Genomic DNA, 14,721 nt, shown 5'->3' with positions numbered 1-14,721 from the left:
TACAGCGACTGGTGTTTGTGGGAGATTTTTATGGTGTTTATAGATTGATTATTTCTGTAATTATTATTTCATACACAGCAGGCTGGTGTGCATCATGCCTGTACTAACACGATGAAGCAATTATTGTATTCTATTTTCTTTCAAAAAGGTGCATGCCATGAAGATGGCGTGTGAAAAAAAAGAACAAGCTTCTCTGCCGTGTGAGGATTGCACCTGCCGTGACCCGGATTCGAACCGGGGTTGTTGCGGCCACAACGCAAAGTACTAACCACTATACGATCACGGCAAACTACCGAGAAGCTTGTTTTTGTTTTGTCAGCTGGGCACTCCGTGCTACACACACGGCAGAACAATTGCAGCAGGTCGCTGCTATGTGTTTTGTTTTATTGTTTTAATTAGGCTACTTTCATTTTTAGAATCTTTCGTTTCTTTCCCTGCGCCAATCAGAGGATGATTCCCCTTTACCTGGCTCATTTCAAAGGCTGGTTTTAAAGACAAGGGGGAGCGGAATAGGAAGCAGGATGTAAGGGAACGGGAGGCTCTCGTGACGGCGGCGGTATGGCTGGTCGGCAGCCTGTGCTATGGCGGTGTGTTTACAATGATTCCGTGTGTGGTGTCCGAGTAGCGGCAGTAGTATTGAAGTGTAGCAGGTCTTTATATACAGATAGCGAAATTTATGTTATTTTCACTACGCCACCGTGTGTTTATTGAGGACAAGGACCTCGAGTGGTTGGTTCCCGCACAAACTCTTTTATCCAGGAGAAATCAAGCAATCATACTCCAAAAATAATCTTTACAAGTTTTAATTAATAATTGTTTTCAAAATCTCAAGCACATTAACAACAATGTAAACAATATGACAATTCCATTTTCACTTCACCATCTAACAATTGTCTAGTAGGTACATATAGAGATGATACAATTAAACAAACTCTTAATCTAGCAGTTTCTTATAGTGAAGTTAATTCAACTAGTTACCACATATTATAGTATTGCAGTTTATATAAAATACTTGGATCTATCAGTTTTTTATAGTAAGGTTAATTAACCAGTTCAGCAAATCTGTTCTTTTTGTGGTACATACAAAGTAGACAACAACGTCAGCACTTGAATGGTCTCGTTACAATCTAGATTACATTTGTAAAGTACACAGTACCAATTTCCCCCAATCTATTTAAAATGAATATATAAAACAGCTGCGTGCTCGCAAGAATAAAATAAAATATAACAAATTGCAGTGCATCCCTTTGCAAAACAACGAGACACAGTTTTGTTTTGTTTATTTTTTATGTGTATGTATGCATATCGAAACTAAATCCTATCTTAACAAGTTTCCTCATTTATAGCGACCACCTCTCGATGCCCATAGAAATGCTAGCCGCCAGGTAAAGCAAATCAGACTGCCCCTAACAGGCACACAGCAAGGTGACACAAATTCCTCAATACAGAGCATCTAGGTCTACGCTTCTTTGGAAGCTCGTGGAACCAAATCGCCGCCAGCATTTGGCTGTTTAATCTAGGGGTATGATTCTTGCTTCGGGTGCGCGAGTTCCCGGGTTCAAATCCCGGATGTGTCCGTGTTCAATATCTTGCATTACACTTTTCTAATTACGATGCATTGCCGGGAAGGCGCTCAATCACGTGACTGAAAAAGACTGACAAATCAGTCACCGAGAGCTCTGCTTGCCCACTCGTTAAATCAGGACTGCCATCTTTGTGTACACAGGGAATCAAATGCTTAAAAATTCAACAGAAGTCTCACATAACAGATTATAAACCCATTCATTTCACAGTTGCTGTACATCATACAGCAATGACTATTTTGGTAACATATGTTTGATTTTTTTCATGCGCCCATGTGTGTCTAAAACAATCCGGCTGCAGTAAGTTTTATCAGATGGTTGTTTAATTTTAAATATTTGATTTTGCAGCGCATGTAACTGCAACGCCATTGTTATGTGGCAGGACGAACAACAGGACCATATCAATCCTTAGAATGTGATTAATCATTCAACTCACGCTTCCATACATATTTGCAGTTTTCCCGACAACGCATTATCAATGCATGATTCCAAATGAACACATTCGTTTGATGGGGCTTAATGTAGTGACTAATATCACCTCACAGATCATTATAACTCACAGTGATACTTTCAAAGTTATGCTTTTAAGACTATTAACCAGTAAGGCAAATTAGTTGGGGAATGTATTACGCTTTATTCCAATGTTAAATGAAAAAGTTCAAAAAAGACTTGCGTTGGCCGGGAATCGAACCCGGGTCAACTGCTTGGAAGGCAGCTATGCTCACCACTATACCACCAACGCCTCCGTTCTCAAAATCACCTTCAAAGATTGAATTAAGCCACTGGAACGTTGGCTGCTGGGACAGGTCCCGTCTTGCCTCTACTCGTTAAGCGTTAATACAGCGACTGGTTTTTGTGGGAGATTTTTATGGTGTTTATAGATTGATTATTTCTGTAATTATTATTTCATACAGAGCAGGCTGGTGTGCATCATGCCTGTACTAACACGATGAAGCAATTATTGTATTCTATTTTCTTTCAAAAAGGTGCATGCCATGAAGATGGCATGTGAAAAAAAAGAACAAGCTTCTCTGCCGTGTGAGGATTGCACCTGCCATGACCCGGATTCGAACCGGGGTTGTGGCGGCCACAACGCAAAGTACTAACCACTATACGATCACGGCGAACTACCGAGAAGCTCGTGTTTGTTTTGTCAGCTGGGCACTCCGTGCTACACACACGGCAGAACAATTGCAGCAGGTCGCTGCTATGTGTTTTGTTTTATTGTTTTAATTAGGCTACTTTCATTTTTAGAATCTTTCGTTTCTTTCCCTGCGCCAATCAGAGGATGATTCCCCTTTACCTGGCTCATTTCAAAGGCTGGTTTTAAAGACAAGGGGGAGCGGAATAGGAAGCAGGATGTAAGGGAACGGGAGGCTCTCATGACGGCGGCGGTATAGCTGGTTGGCAGCCTGTGCTATGGCGGTGTGTTTACAATGATTCCGTGTGTGGTGTCCGAGTAGCGGCAGTAGTATTGAAGTGTAGCAGGTCTTTATATACAGATAGCGAAATTTATGTTATTTTCACTACGCCACCGTGTGTTTATTGAGGACAAGGACCTCGAGTGGTTGGTTCCCGCACAAACTCTTTTATCCAGGAGAAATCAAGCAATCATACTCCAAAAATAATCTTTACAAGTTTTAATTAATAATTGTTTTCAAAATCTCAAGCACATTAACAACAATGTAAACAATATGACAATTCCACTTTCACTTCACCATCTAACAATTGTCTAGTAGATACATATAGAGATGATACAATTTAACAAACTCTCAATCTAGCAGTTTCTTATAGTGAAGTTAATTCAACTAGTTACCACATATTATAGTATTGCAGTTTATATAAAATACTTGGATCTATCAGTTTTTTATAGTAAGGTTAATTAACCAGTTCAGCAAATCTGTTCTTTTTGTGGTACATACAAAGTAGACAACAACGTCAGCACTTGAATGGTCTCGTTACAATCTAGATTACATTTGTAAAGTACACAGTACCAATTTCCCCCAATCTATTTAAAATGAATATATAAAACAGCTGCGTGCTCGCAAGAATAAAATAAAATATAACAAATTGCAGTGCATCCCTTTGCAAAACAACGAAACACAGTTTTGTTTTGTTTATTTTTTATGTATGCATATCGAAACTAAATCCTATCTTAACAAGTTTCCTCATTTATAGCGACCACCTCTCGATGCCCATAGAAATGCTAGCCGCCAGGTAAAGCAAATCAGACTGCCCCTAACAGGCACACAGCAAGGTGACACAAATTCCTCAATACAGAGCATCTAGGTCTACGCTTCTTTGGAAGCTCGTGGAACCAAATCGCCGCCAGCATTTGGCTGTTTAATCTAGGGGTATGATTCTTGCTTCGGGTGCGCGAGTTCCCGGGTTCAAATCCCGGATGTGTCCGTGTTCAATATCTTGCATTACACTTTTCTAATTACGATGCATTGCCGGGAAGGCGCTCAATCACGTGACTGAAAAAGACTGAAAAATCAGTCACCGAGAGCTCTGCTTGCCCACTCGTTAAATCAGGACTGCCATCTTTGTGTACACAGGGAATCAAATGCTTAAAAATTCAACAGAAGTCTCACATAACAGATTATAAAACCATTCATTTCACAGTTGCTGTACATCATACAGCAATGACTATTTTGGTAACATATGTTTGATTTTTTTCATGCGCCCATGTGTGTCTAAAACAATCCGGCTGCAGTAAGTTTTATCAGATGGTTGTTTAATTTAAAATATTTGATTTTGCAGCGCATGTAACTGCAACGCCATTGTTATGTGGCAGGACGAACAACAGGACCATATCAATCCTTAGAATGTGATTAATCATTCAACTCACGCTTCCATACATATTTGCAGTTTTCCCGACAACGCATTATCAATGCATGATTCCAAATGAACACATTCGTTTGATGGGGCTTAATGTAGTGACTAATATCACCTCACAGATCATTATAACTCACAGTGATACTTTCAAAGTTATGCTTTTAAGACTATTAACCAGTAAGGCAAATTAGTTGGGGAATGTATTACGCTTTATTCCAATGTTAAATGAAAAAGTTCAAAAAAGACTTGCGTTGGCCGGGAATCGAACCCGGGTCAACTGCTTGGAAGGCAGCTATACTCACCACTATACCACCAACGCCTCCGTTCTCAAAATCACCTTCAAAGATTGAATTAAGCCACTGTAACGTTGGCTGCTGGGACAGGTCCCGTCTTGCCTCTACTCGATAAGCGTTAATACAGCGACTGGTGTTTGTGGGAGATTTTTATGGTGTTTATAGATTGATTATTTCTGTAATTATTATTTCATACACAGCAGGCTGGTGTGCATCATGCCTGTACTAACACGATGAAGCAATTATTGCATTCTATTTTCTTTCAAAAAGGTGCATGCCATGAAGATGGCGTGTGAAAAAAAAGAACAAGCTTCTCTGCCGTGTGAGGATTGCACCTGCCGTGACCCGGATTCGAACCGGGGTTGTTGCGGCCACAACGCAAAGTACTAACCACTATACGATCACGGCGAACTACCGAGAAGCTCGTGTTTGTTTTGTCAGCTGGGCACTCCGTGCTACACACACGGCAGAACAATTGCAGCAGGTCGCTGCTATGTGTTTTGTTTTATTGTTTTAATTAGGCTACTTTCATTTTTAGAATCTTTCGTTTCTTTCCCTGCGCCAATCAGAGGATGATTCCCCTTTACCTGGCTCATTTCAAAGGCTGGTTTTAAAGACAAGGGGGAGCGGAATAGGAAGCAGGATGTAAGGGAACGGGAGGCTCTCATGACGGCGGCGGTATAGCTGGTCGGCAGCCTGTGCTATGGCGGTGTGTTTACAATGATTCCGTGTGTGGTGTCCGAGTAGCGGCAGTAGTATTGAAGTGTAGCAGGTCTTTATATACAGATAGCGAAATTTATGTTATTTTCACTACGCCACCGTGTGTTTATTGAGGACAAGGACCTCGAGTGGTTGGTTCCCGCACAAACTCTTTTATCCAGGAGAAATCAAGCAATCATACTCCAAAAATAATCTTTACAAGTTTTAATTAATAATTGTTTTCAAAATCTCAAGCACATTAACAACAATGTAAACAATATGACAATTCCACTTTCACTTCACCATCTAACAATTGTCTAGTAGATACATATAGAGATGATACAATTAAACAAACTCTTAATCTAGCAGTTTCTTATTGTGAAGTTAATTCAACTAGTTACCACATATTATAGTATTGCAGTTTATATAAAATACTTGGATCTATCAGTTTTTTATAGTAAGGTTAATTAACCAGTTCAGCAAATCTGTTCTTTTTGTGGTACATACAAAGTAGACAACAACGTCAGCACTTGAATGGTCTCGTTACAATCTAGATTACATTTGTAAAGTACACAGTACCAATTTCCCCCAATCTATTTAAAATGAATATATAAAACAGCTGCGTGCTCGCAAGAATAAAATAAAATATAACAAATTGCAGTGCATCCCTTTGCAAAACAACGAAACACAGTTTTGTTTTGTTTATTTTTTATGTATGCATATCGAAACTAAATCCTATCTTAACAAGTTTCCTCATTTATAGCGACCACCTCTCGATGCCCATAGAAATGCTAGCCGCCAGGTAAAGCAAATCAGACTGCCCCTAACAGGCACACAGCAAGGTGACACTAATTCCTCAATACAGAGCATCTAGGTCTACGCTTCTTTGGAAGCTCATGGAACCAAATCGTCGCCAGCATTTGACTGTTTAATCTAGGGGTATGATTCTTGCTTCGGGTGCGCGAGTTCCCGGGTTCAAATCCCGGATGTGTCCGTGTTCAATATCTTGCATTCCACTTTTCTAATTACGATGCATTGCCGGGAAGGCGCTCAATAACGTGACTGAAAAAGACTGACAAATCAGTCACCGAGAGCTCTGCTTGCCCACTCGTTAAATCAGGACTGCCATCTTTGTGTACACAGGGAATCAAATGCTTAAAAATTCAACAGAAGTCTCACATAACAGATTATAAAACCATTCATTTCACAGTTGCTGTACATCATACAGCAATGACTATTTTGGTAACATATGTTTGATTTTTTTCATGCGCCCATGTGTGTCTAAAACAATCCGGCTGCAGTAAGTTTTATCAGATGGTTGTTTAATTTTAAATATTTGATTTTGCAGCGCATGTAACTGCAACGCCATTGTTATGTGGCAGGACGAACAACAGGACCATATCAATCCTTAGAATGTGATTAATCATTCAACTCACGCTTCCATACATATTTGCAGTTTTCCCGACAACGCATTATCAATGCATGATTCCAAATGAACACATTCGTTTAATGGGGCTTAATGTAGTGACTAATATCACCTCACAGATCATTATAACTCACAGTGATACTTTCAAAGTTATGCTTTTAAGACTATTAATCAGTAAGGCAAATTAGTTGGGGAATGTATTACGCTTTATTCCAATGTTAAATGAAAAAGTTCAAAAAAGACTTGCGTTGGCCGGGAATCGAACCCGGGTCAACTGCTTGGAAGGCAGCTATGCTCACCACTATACCACCAACGCCTCCGTTCTCAAAATCACCTTCAAAGATTGAATTAAGCCACTGTAACGTTGGCTGCTGGGACAGGTCCCGTCTTGCCTCTACTCGATAAGCGTAAATACAGCGACTGGTGTTTGTGGGAGATTTTTATGGTGTTTATAGATTGATTATTTCTGTAATTATTATTTCATACACAGCAGGCTGGTGTGCATCATGCCTGTACTAACACGATGAAGCAATTATTGTATTCTATTTTCTTTCAAAAAGGTGCATGCCATGAAGATGGCGTGTGAAAAAAAAGAACAAGCTTCTCTGCCGTGTGAGGATTGCACCTGCCGTGACCCGGATTCGAACCGGGGTTGTTGCGGCCACAACGCAAAGTACTAACCACTATACGATCACGGCAAACTACCGAGAAGCTTGTTTTTGTTTTGTCAGCTGGGCACTCCGTGCTACACACACGGCAGAACAATTGCAGCAGGTCGCTGCTATGTGTTTTGTTTTATTGTTTTAATTAGGCTACTTTCATTTTTAGAATCTTTCGTTTCTTTCCCTGCGCCAATCAGAGGATGATTCCCCTTTACCTGGCTCATTTCAAAGGCTGGTTTTAAAGACAAGGGGGAGCGGAATAGGAAGCAGGATGTAAGGGAACGGGAGGCTCTCGTGACGGCGGCGGTATGGCTGGTCGGCAGCCTGTGCTATGGCGGTGTGTTTACAATGATTCCGTGTGTGGTGTCCGAGTAGCGGCAGTAGTATTGAAGTGTAGCAGGTCTTTATATACAGATAGCGAAATTTATGTTATTTTCACTACGCCACCGTGTGTTTATTGAGGACAAGGACCTCGAGTGGTTGGTTCCCGCACAAACTCTTTTATCCAGGAGAAATCAAGCAATCATACTCCAAAAATAATCTTTACAAGTTTTAATTAATAATTGTTTTCAAAATCTCAAGCACATTAACAACAATGTAAACAATATGACAATTCCATTTTCACTTCACCATCTAACAATTGTCTAGTAGGTACATATAGAGATGATACAATTAAACAAACTCTTAATCTAGCAGTTTCTTATAGTGAAGTTAATTCAACTAGTTACCACATATTATAGTATTGCAGTTTATATAAAATACTTGGATCTATCAGTTTTTTATAGTAAGGTTAATTAACCAGTTCAGCAAATCTGTTCTTTTTGTGGTACATACAAAGTAGACAACAACGTCAGCACTTGAATGGTCTCGTTACAATCTAGATTACATTTGTAAAGTACACAGTACCAATTTCCCCCAATCTATTTAAAATGAATATATAAAACAGCTGCGTGCTCGCAAGAATAAAATAAAATATAACAAATTGCAGTGCATCCCTTTGCAAAACAACGAAACACAGTTTTGTTTTGTTTATTTTTTATGTATGCATATCGAAACTAAATCCTATCTTAACAAGTTTCCTCATTTATAGCGACCACCTCTCGATGCCCATAGAAATGCTAGCCGCCAGGTAAAGCAAATCAGACTGCCCCTAACAGGCACACAGCAAGGTGACACTAATTCCTCAATACAGAGCATCTAGGTCTACGCTTCTTTGGAAGCTTGTGGAACCAAATCGCCGCCAGCATTTGGCTGTTTAATCTAGGGGTATGATTCTTGCTTCGGGTGCGTGAGTTCCCGGGTTCAAATCCCGGATGTGTCCGTGTTCAATATCTTGCATTCCACTTTTCTAATTACGATGCATTGCCGGGAAGGCGCTCAATCACGTGACTGAAAAAGACTGAAAAATCAGTCACCGAGAGCTCTGCTTGCCCACTCGTTAAATCAGGACTGCCATCTTTGTGTACACAGGGAATCAAATGCTTAAAAATTCAACAGAAGTCTCACATAACAGATTATAAAACCATTAATTTCACAGTTGCTGTACATCATACAGCAATGACTATTTTGGTAACATATGTTTGATTTTTTTTCATGCGCCCATGTGTGTCTAAAACAATCCGGCTGCAGTAAGTTTTATCAGATGGTTGTTTAATTTAAAATATTTGATTTTGCAGCGCATGTAACTGCAACGCCATTGTTATGTGGCAGGACGAACAACAGGACCATATCAATCCTTAGAATGTGATTAATCATTCAACTCACGCTTCCATACATATTTGCAGTTTTCCCGACAACGCATTATCAATGCATGATTCCAAATGAACACATTCGTTTGATGGGGCTTAATGTAGTGACTAATATCACCTCACAGATCATTATAACTCACAGTGATACTTTCAAAGTTATGCTTTTAAGACTATTAACCAGTAAGGCAAATTAGTTGGGGAATGTATTACGCTTTATTCCAATGTTAAATGAAAAAGTTCAAAAAAGACTTGCGTTGGCCGGGAATCGAACCCGGGTCAACTGCTTGGAAGGCAGCTATACTCACCACTATACCACCAACGCCTCCGTTCTCAAAATCACCTTCAAAGATTGAATTAAGCCACTGTAACGTTGGCTGCTGGGACAGGTCCCGTCTTGCCTCTACTCGATAAGCGTTAATACAGCGACTGGTGTTTGTGGGAGATTTTTATGGTGTTTATAGATTGATTATTTCTGTAATTATTATTTCATACACAGCAGGCTGGTGTGCATCATGCCTGTACTAACACGATGAAGCAATTATTGCATTCTATTTTCTTTCAAAAAGGTGCATGCCATGAAGATGGCGTGTGAAAAAAAGAACAAGCTTCTCTGCCGTGTGAGGATTGCACCTGCCGTGACCCGGATTCGAACCGGGGTTGTTGCGGCCACAACGCAAAGTACTAACCACTATACGATCACGGCGAACTACCGAGAAGCTCGTGTTTGTTTTGTCAGCTGGGCACTCCGTGCTACACACACGGCAGAACAATTGCAGCAGGTCGCTGCTATGTGTTTTGTTTTATTGTTTTAATTAGGCTACTTTCATTTTTAGAATCTTTCGTTTCTTTCCCTGCGCCAATCAGAGGATGATTCCCCTTTACCTGGCTCATTTCAAAGGCTGGTTTTAAAGACAAGGGGGAGCGGAATAGGAAGCAGGATGTAAGGGAACGGGAGGCTCTCATGACGGCGGCGGTATAGCTGGTCGGCAGCCTGTGCTATGGCGGTGTGTTTACAATGATTCCGTGTGTGGTGTCCGAGTAGCGGCAGTAGTATTGAAGTGTAGCAGGTCTTTATATACAGATAGCGAAATTTATGTTATTTTCACTACGCCACCGTGTGTTTATTGAGGACAAGGACCTCGAGTGGTTGGTTCCCGCACAAACTCTTTTATCCAGGAGAAATCAAGCAATCATACTCCAAAAATAATCTTTACAAGTTTTAATTAATAATTGTTTTCAAAATCTCAAGCACATTAACAACAATGTAAACAATATGACAATTCCACTTTCACTTCACCATCTAACAATTGTCTAGTAGATACATATAGAGATGATACAATTAAACAAACTCTTAATCTAGCAGTTTCTTATTGTGAAGTTAATTCAACTAGTTACCACATATTATAGTATTGCAGTTTATATAAAATACTTGGATCTATCAGTTTTTTATAGTAAGGTTAATTAACCAGTTCAGCAAATCTGTTCTTTTTGTGGTACATACAAAGTAGACAACAACGTCAGCACTTGAATGGTCTCGTTACAATCTAGATTACATTTGTAAAGTACACAGTACCAATTTCCCCCAATCTATTTAAAATGAATATATAAAACAGCTGCGTGCTCGCAAGAATAAAATAAAATATAACAAATTGCAGTGCATCCCTTTGCAAAACAACGAAACACAGTTTTGTTTTGTTTATTTTTTATGTATGCATATCGAAACTAAATCCTATCTTAACAAGTTTCCTCATTTATAGCGACCACCTCTCGATGCCCATAGAAATGCTAGCCGCCAGGTAAAGCAAATCAGACTGCCCCTAACAGGCACACAGCAAGGTGACACTAATTCCTCAATACAGAGCATCTAGGTCTACGCTTCTTTGGAAGCTCATGGAACCAAATCGTCGCCAGCATTTGACTGTTTAATCTAGGGGTATGATTCTTGCTTCGGGTGCGCGAGTTCCCGGGTTCAAATCCCGGATGTGTCCGTGTTCAATATCTTGCATTCCACTTTTCTAATTACGATGCATTGCCGGGAAGGCGCTCAATAACGTGACTGAAAAAGACTGACAAATCAGTCACCGAGAGCTCTGCTTGCCCACTCGTTAAATCAGGACTGCCATCTTTGTGTACACAGGGAATCAAATGCTTAAAAATTCAACAGAAGTCTCACATAACAGATTATAAAATCATTCATTTCACAGTTGCTGTACATCATACAGCAATGACTATTTTGGTAACATATGTTTGATTTTTTTCATGCGCCCATGTGTGTCTAAAACAATCCGGCTGCAGTAAGTTTTATCAGATGGTTGTTTAATTTTAAATATTTGATTTTGCAGCGCATGTAACTGCAACGCCATTGTTATGTGGCAGGACGAACAACAGGACCATATCAATCCTTAGAATGTGATTAATCATTCAACTCACGCTTCCATACATATTTGCAGTTTTCCCGACAACGCATTATCAATGCATGATTCCAAATGAACACATTCGTTTGATGGGGCTTAATGTAGTGACTAATATCACCTCACAGATCATTATAACTCACAGTGATACTTTCAAAGTTATGCTTTTAAGACTATTAATCAGTAAGGCAAATTAGTTGGGGAATGTATTACGCTTTATTCCAATGTTAAATGAAAAAGTTCAAAAAAGACTTGCGTTGGCCGGGAATCGAACCCGGGTCAACTGCTTGGAAGGCAGCTATGCTCACCACTATACCACCAACGCCTCCGTTCTCAAAATCACCTTCAAAGATTGAATTAAGCCACTGTAACGTTGGCTGCTGGGACAGGTCCCGTCTTGCCTCTACTCGATAAGCGTAAATACAGCGACTGGTGTTTGTGGGAGATTTTTATGGTGTTTATAGATTGATTATTTCTGTAATTATTATTTCATACACAGCAGGCTGGTGTGCATCATGCCTGTACTAACACGATGAAGCAATTATTGTATTCTATTTTCTTTCAAAAAGGTGCATGCCATGAAGATGGCGTGTGAAAAAAAAGAACAAGCTTCTCTGCCGTGTGAGGATTGCACCTGCCGTGACCCGGATTCGAACCGGGGTTGTTGCGGCCACAACGCAAAGTACTAACCACTATACGATCACGGCAAACTACCGAGAAGCTTGTTTTTGTTTTGTCAGCTGGGCACTCCGTGCTACACACACGGCAGAACAATTGCAGCAGGTCGCTGCTATGTGTTTTGTTTTATTGTTTTAATTAGGCTACTTTCATTTTTAGAATCTTTCGTTTCTTTCCCTGCGCCAATCAGAGGATGATTCCCCTTTACCTGGCTCATTTCAAAGGCTGGTTTTAAAGACAAGGGGGAGCGGAATAGGAAGCAGGATGTAAGGGAACGGGAGGCTCTCGTGACGGCGGCGGTATGGCTGGTCGGCAGCCTGTGCTATGGCGGTGTGTTTACAATGATTCCGTGTGTGGTGTCCGAGTAGCGGCAGTAGTATTGAAGTGTAGCAGGTCTTTATATACAGATAGCGAAATTTATGTTATTTTCACTACGCCACCGTGTGTTTATTGAGGACAAGGACCTCGAGTGGTTGGTTCCCGCACAAACTCTTTTATCCAGGAGAAATCAAGCAATCATACTCCAAAAATAATCTTTACAAGTTTTAATTAATAATTGTTTTCAAAATCTCAAGCACATTAACAACAATGTAAACAATATGACAATTCCATTTTCACTTCACCATCTAACAATTGTCTAGTACGTACATATAGAGATGATACAATTAAACAAACTCTTAATCTAGCAGTTTCTTATAGTGAAGTTAATTCAACTAGTTACCACATATTATAGTATTGCAGTTTATATAAAATACTTGGATCTATCAGTTTTTTATAGTAAGGTTAATTAACCAGTTCAGCAAATCTGTTCTTTTTGTGGTACATACAAAGTAGACAACAACGTCAGCACTTGAATGGTCTCATTACAATCTAGATTACATTTGTAAAGTACACAGTACCAATTTCCCCCAATCTATTTAAAATGAATATATAAAACAGCTGCGTGCTCGCAAGAATAAAATAAAATATAACAAATTGCAGTGCATCCCTTTGCAAAACAACGAAACACAGTTTTGTTTTGTTTATTTTTTATGTATGCATATCGAAACTAAATCCTATCTTAACAAGTTTCCTCATTTATAGCGACCACCTCTCGATGCCCATAGAAATGCTAGCCGCCAGGTAAAGCAAATCAGACTGCCCCTAACAGGCACACAGCAAGGTGACACAAATTCCTCAATACAGAGCATCTAGGTCTACGCTTCTTTGGAAGCTCGTGGAACCAAATCGCCGCCAGCATTTGGCTGTTTAATCTAGGGGTATGATTCTTGCTTCGGGTGCGCGAGTTCCCGGGTTCAAATCCCGGATGTGTCCGTGTTCAATATCTTGCATTACACTTTTCTACTTACGATGCATTGCCGGGAAGGCGCTCAATCACGTGACTGAAAAAGACTGAAAAATCAGTCACCGAGAGCTCTGCTTGCCCACTCGTTAAATCAGGACTGCCATCTTTGTGTACACAGGGAATCAAATGCTTAAAAATTCAACAGAAGTCTCACATAACAGATTATAAAACCATTCATTTCACAGTTGCTGTACATCATACAGCAATGACTATTTTGGTAACATATGTTTGATGTTTTTCATGCGCCCATGTGTGTCTAAAACAATCCGGCTGCAGTAAGTTTTATCAGATGGTTGTTTAATTTTAAATATTTGATTTTGCAGCGCATGTAACTGCAACGCCATTGTTATGTGGCAGGACGAACAACAGGACCATATCAATCCTTAGAATGTGATTAATCATTCAACTCACGCTTCCATACATATTTGCAGTTTTCCCGACAACGCATTATCAATGCATGATTCCAAATGAACACATTCGTTTGATGGGGCTTAATGTAGTGACTAATATCACCTCACAGATCATTATAACTCACAGTGATACTTTCAAAGTTATGCTTTTAAGACTATTAACCAGTAAGGCAAATTAGTTGGGGAATGTATTACGCTTTATTCCAATGTTAAATGAAAAAGTTAAAAAAAGACTTGCGTTGGCCGGGAATCGAACCCGGGTCAACTGCTTGGAAGGCAGCTATGCTCACCACTATACCACCAACGCCTCCGTTCTCAAAATCACCTTCAAAGATTGAATTAAGCCACTGCAACGTTGGCTGCTGGGACAGGTCCCGTCTTGCCTCTACTCGATAAGCGTTAGTACAGCGACTGGTGTTTGTGGGAGATTTTTATGGTGTTTATAGATTGATTATTTCTGTAATTATTATTTCATACACAGCAGGCTGGTGTGCATCATGCCTGTACTAACACGATGAAGCAATTATTGTATTCTATTTTCTTTCAAAAAGGTGCATGCCATGAAGATGGCGTGTGAAAAAAAAGAACAAGCTTCTCTGCCGTGTGAGGATTGCACCTGCCGTGACCC

The 14,721-nt window shown here is 40.0% G+C and overlaps 11 non-coding genes across 11 annotated transcripts; all 11 read right to left on the bottom strand.

Annotated features, from left to right (window-relative positions):
* Positions 1-214: 214 nt before the first annotated feature.
* trnah-gug (transfer RNA histidin (anticodon GUG)) lies at positions 215-286 on the bottom strand. The gene has a single exon. It is a non-coding gene; the product is annotated as a tRNA-His (tRNA).
* A 1,967-nt stretch (positions 287-2,253) lies between these two features.
* trnag-ucc (transfer RNA glycine (anticodon UCC)) lies at positions 2,254-2,325 on the bottom strand. The gene has a single exon. It is a non-coding gene; the product is annotated as a tRNA-Gly (tRNA).
* Positions 2,326-4,668: 2,343 nt separating this feature from the next.
* Positions 4,669-4,740, bottom strand: trnag-ucc (transfer RNA glycine (anticodon UCC)). The gene has a single exon. It is a non-coding gene; the product is annotated as a tRNA-Gly (tRNA).
* A 310-nt stretch (positions 4,741-5,050) lies between these two features.
* On the bottom strand, positions 5,051-5,122 carry trnah-gug (transfer RNA histidin (anticodon GUG)). The gene has a single exon. It is a non-coding gene; the product is annotated as a tRNA-His (tRNA).
* Positions 5,123-7,083: 1,961 nt separating this feature from the next.
* trnag-ucc (transfer RNA glycine (anticodon UCC)) lies at positions 7,084-7,155 on the bottom strand. Its single transcript has one exon. It is a non-coding gene; the product is annotated as a tRNA-Gly (tRNA).
* Positions 7,156-7,465: 310 nt separating this feature from the next.
* Positions 7,466-7,537, bottom strand: trnah-gug (transfer RNA histidin (anticodon GUG)). Its single transcript has one exon. It is a non-coding gene; the product is annotated as a tRNA-His (tRNA).
* Positions 7,538-9,499: 1,962 nt separating this feature from the next.
* Positions 9,500-9,571, bottom strand: trnag-ucc (transfer RNA glycine (anticodon UCC)). Its single transcript has one exon. It is a non-coding gene; the product is annotated as a tRNA-Gly (tRNA).
* A 309-nt stretch (positions 9,572-9,880) lies between these two features.
* On the bottom strand, positions 9,881-9,952 carry trnah-gug (transfer RNA histidin (anticodon GUG)). Its single transcript has one exon. It is a non-coding gene; the product is annotated as a tRNA-His (tRNA).
* A 1,961-nt stretch (positions 9,953-11,913) lies between these two features.
* Positions 11,914-11,985, bottom strand: trnag-ucc (transfer RNA glycine (anticodon UCC)). The gene has a single exon. It is a non-coding gene; the product is annotated as a tRNA-Gly (tRNA).
* A 310-nt stretch (positions 11,986-12,295) lies between these two features.
* On the bottom strand, positions 12,296-12,367 carry trnah-gug (transfer RNA histidin (anticodon GUG)). Its single transcript has one exon. It is a non-coding gene; the product is annotated as a tRNA-His (tRNA).
* A 1,961-nt stretch (positions 12,368-14,328) lies between these two features.
* On the bottom strand, positions 14,329-14,400 carry trnag-ucc (transfer RNA glycine (anticodon UCC)). The gene has a single exon. It is a non-coding gene; the product is annotated as a tRNA-Gly (tRNA).
* Between the last annotated feature and the right edge of the window lie 321 nt (positions 14,401-14,721).

This window comes from Acipenser ruthenus, chromosome 50, assembly GCF_902713425.1.
Source record: "Acipenser ruthenus chromosome 50, fAciRut3.2 maternal haplotype, whole genome shotgun sequence".
Lineage (NCBI taxonomy): Eukaryota > Metazoa > Chordata > Actinopteri > Acipenseriformes > Acipenseridae > Acipenser > Acipenser ruthenus.
The sequence above is the reverse complement of the archived record's forward strand: the minus strand, read 5'-3'. Positions and strand labels throughout refer to the sequence as shown.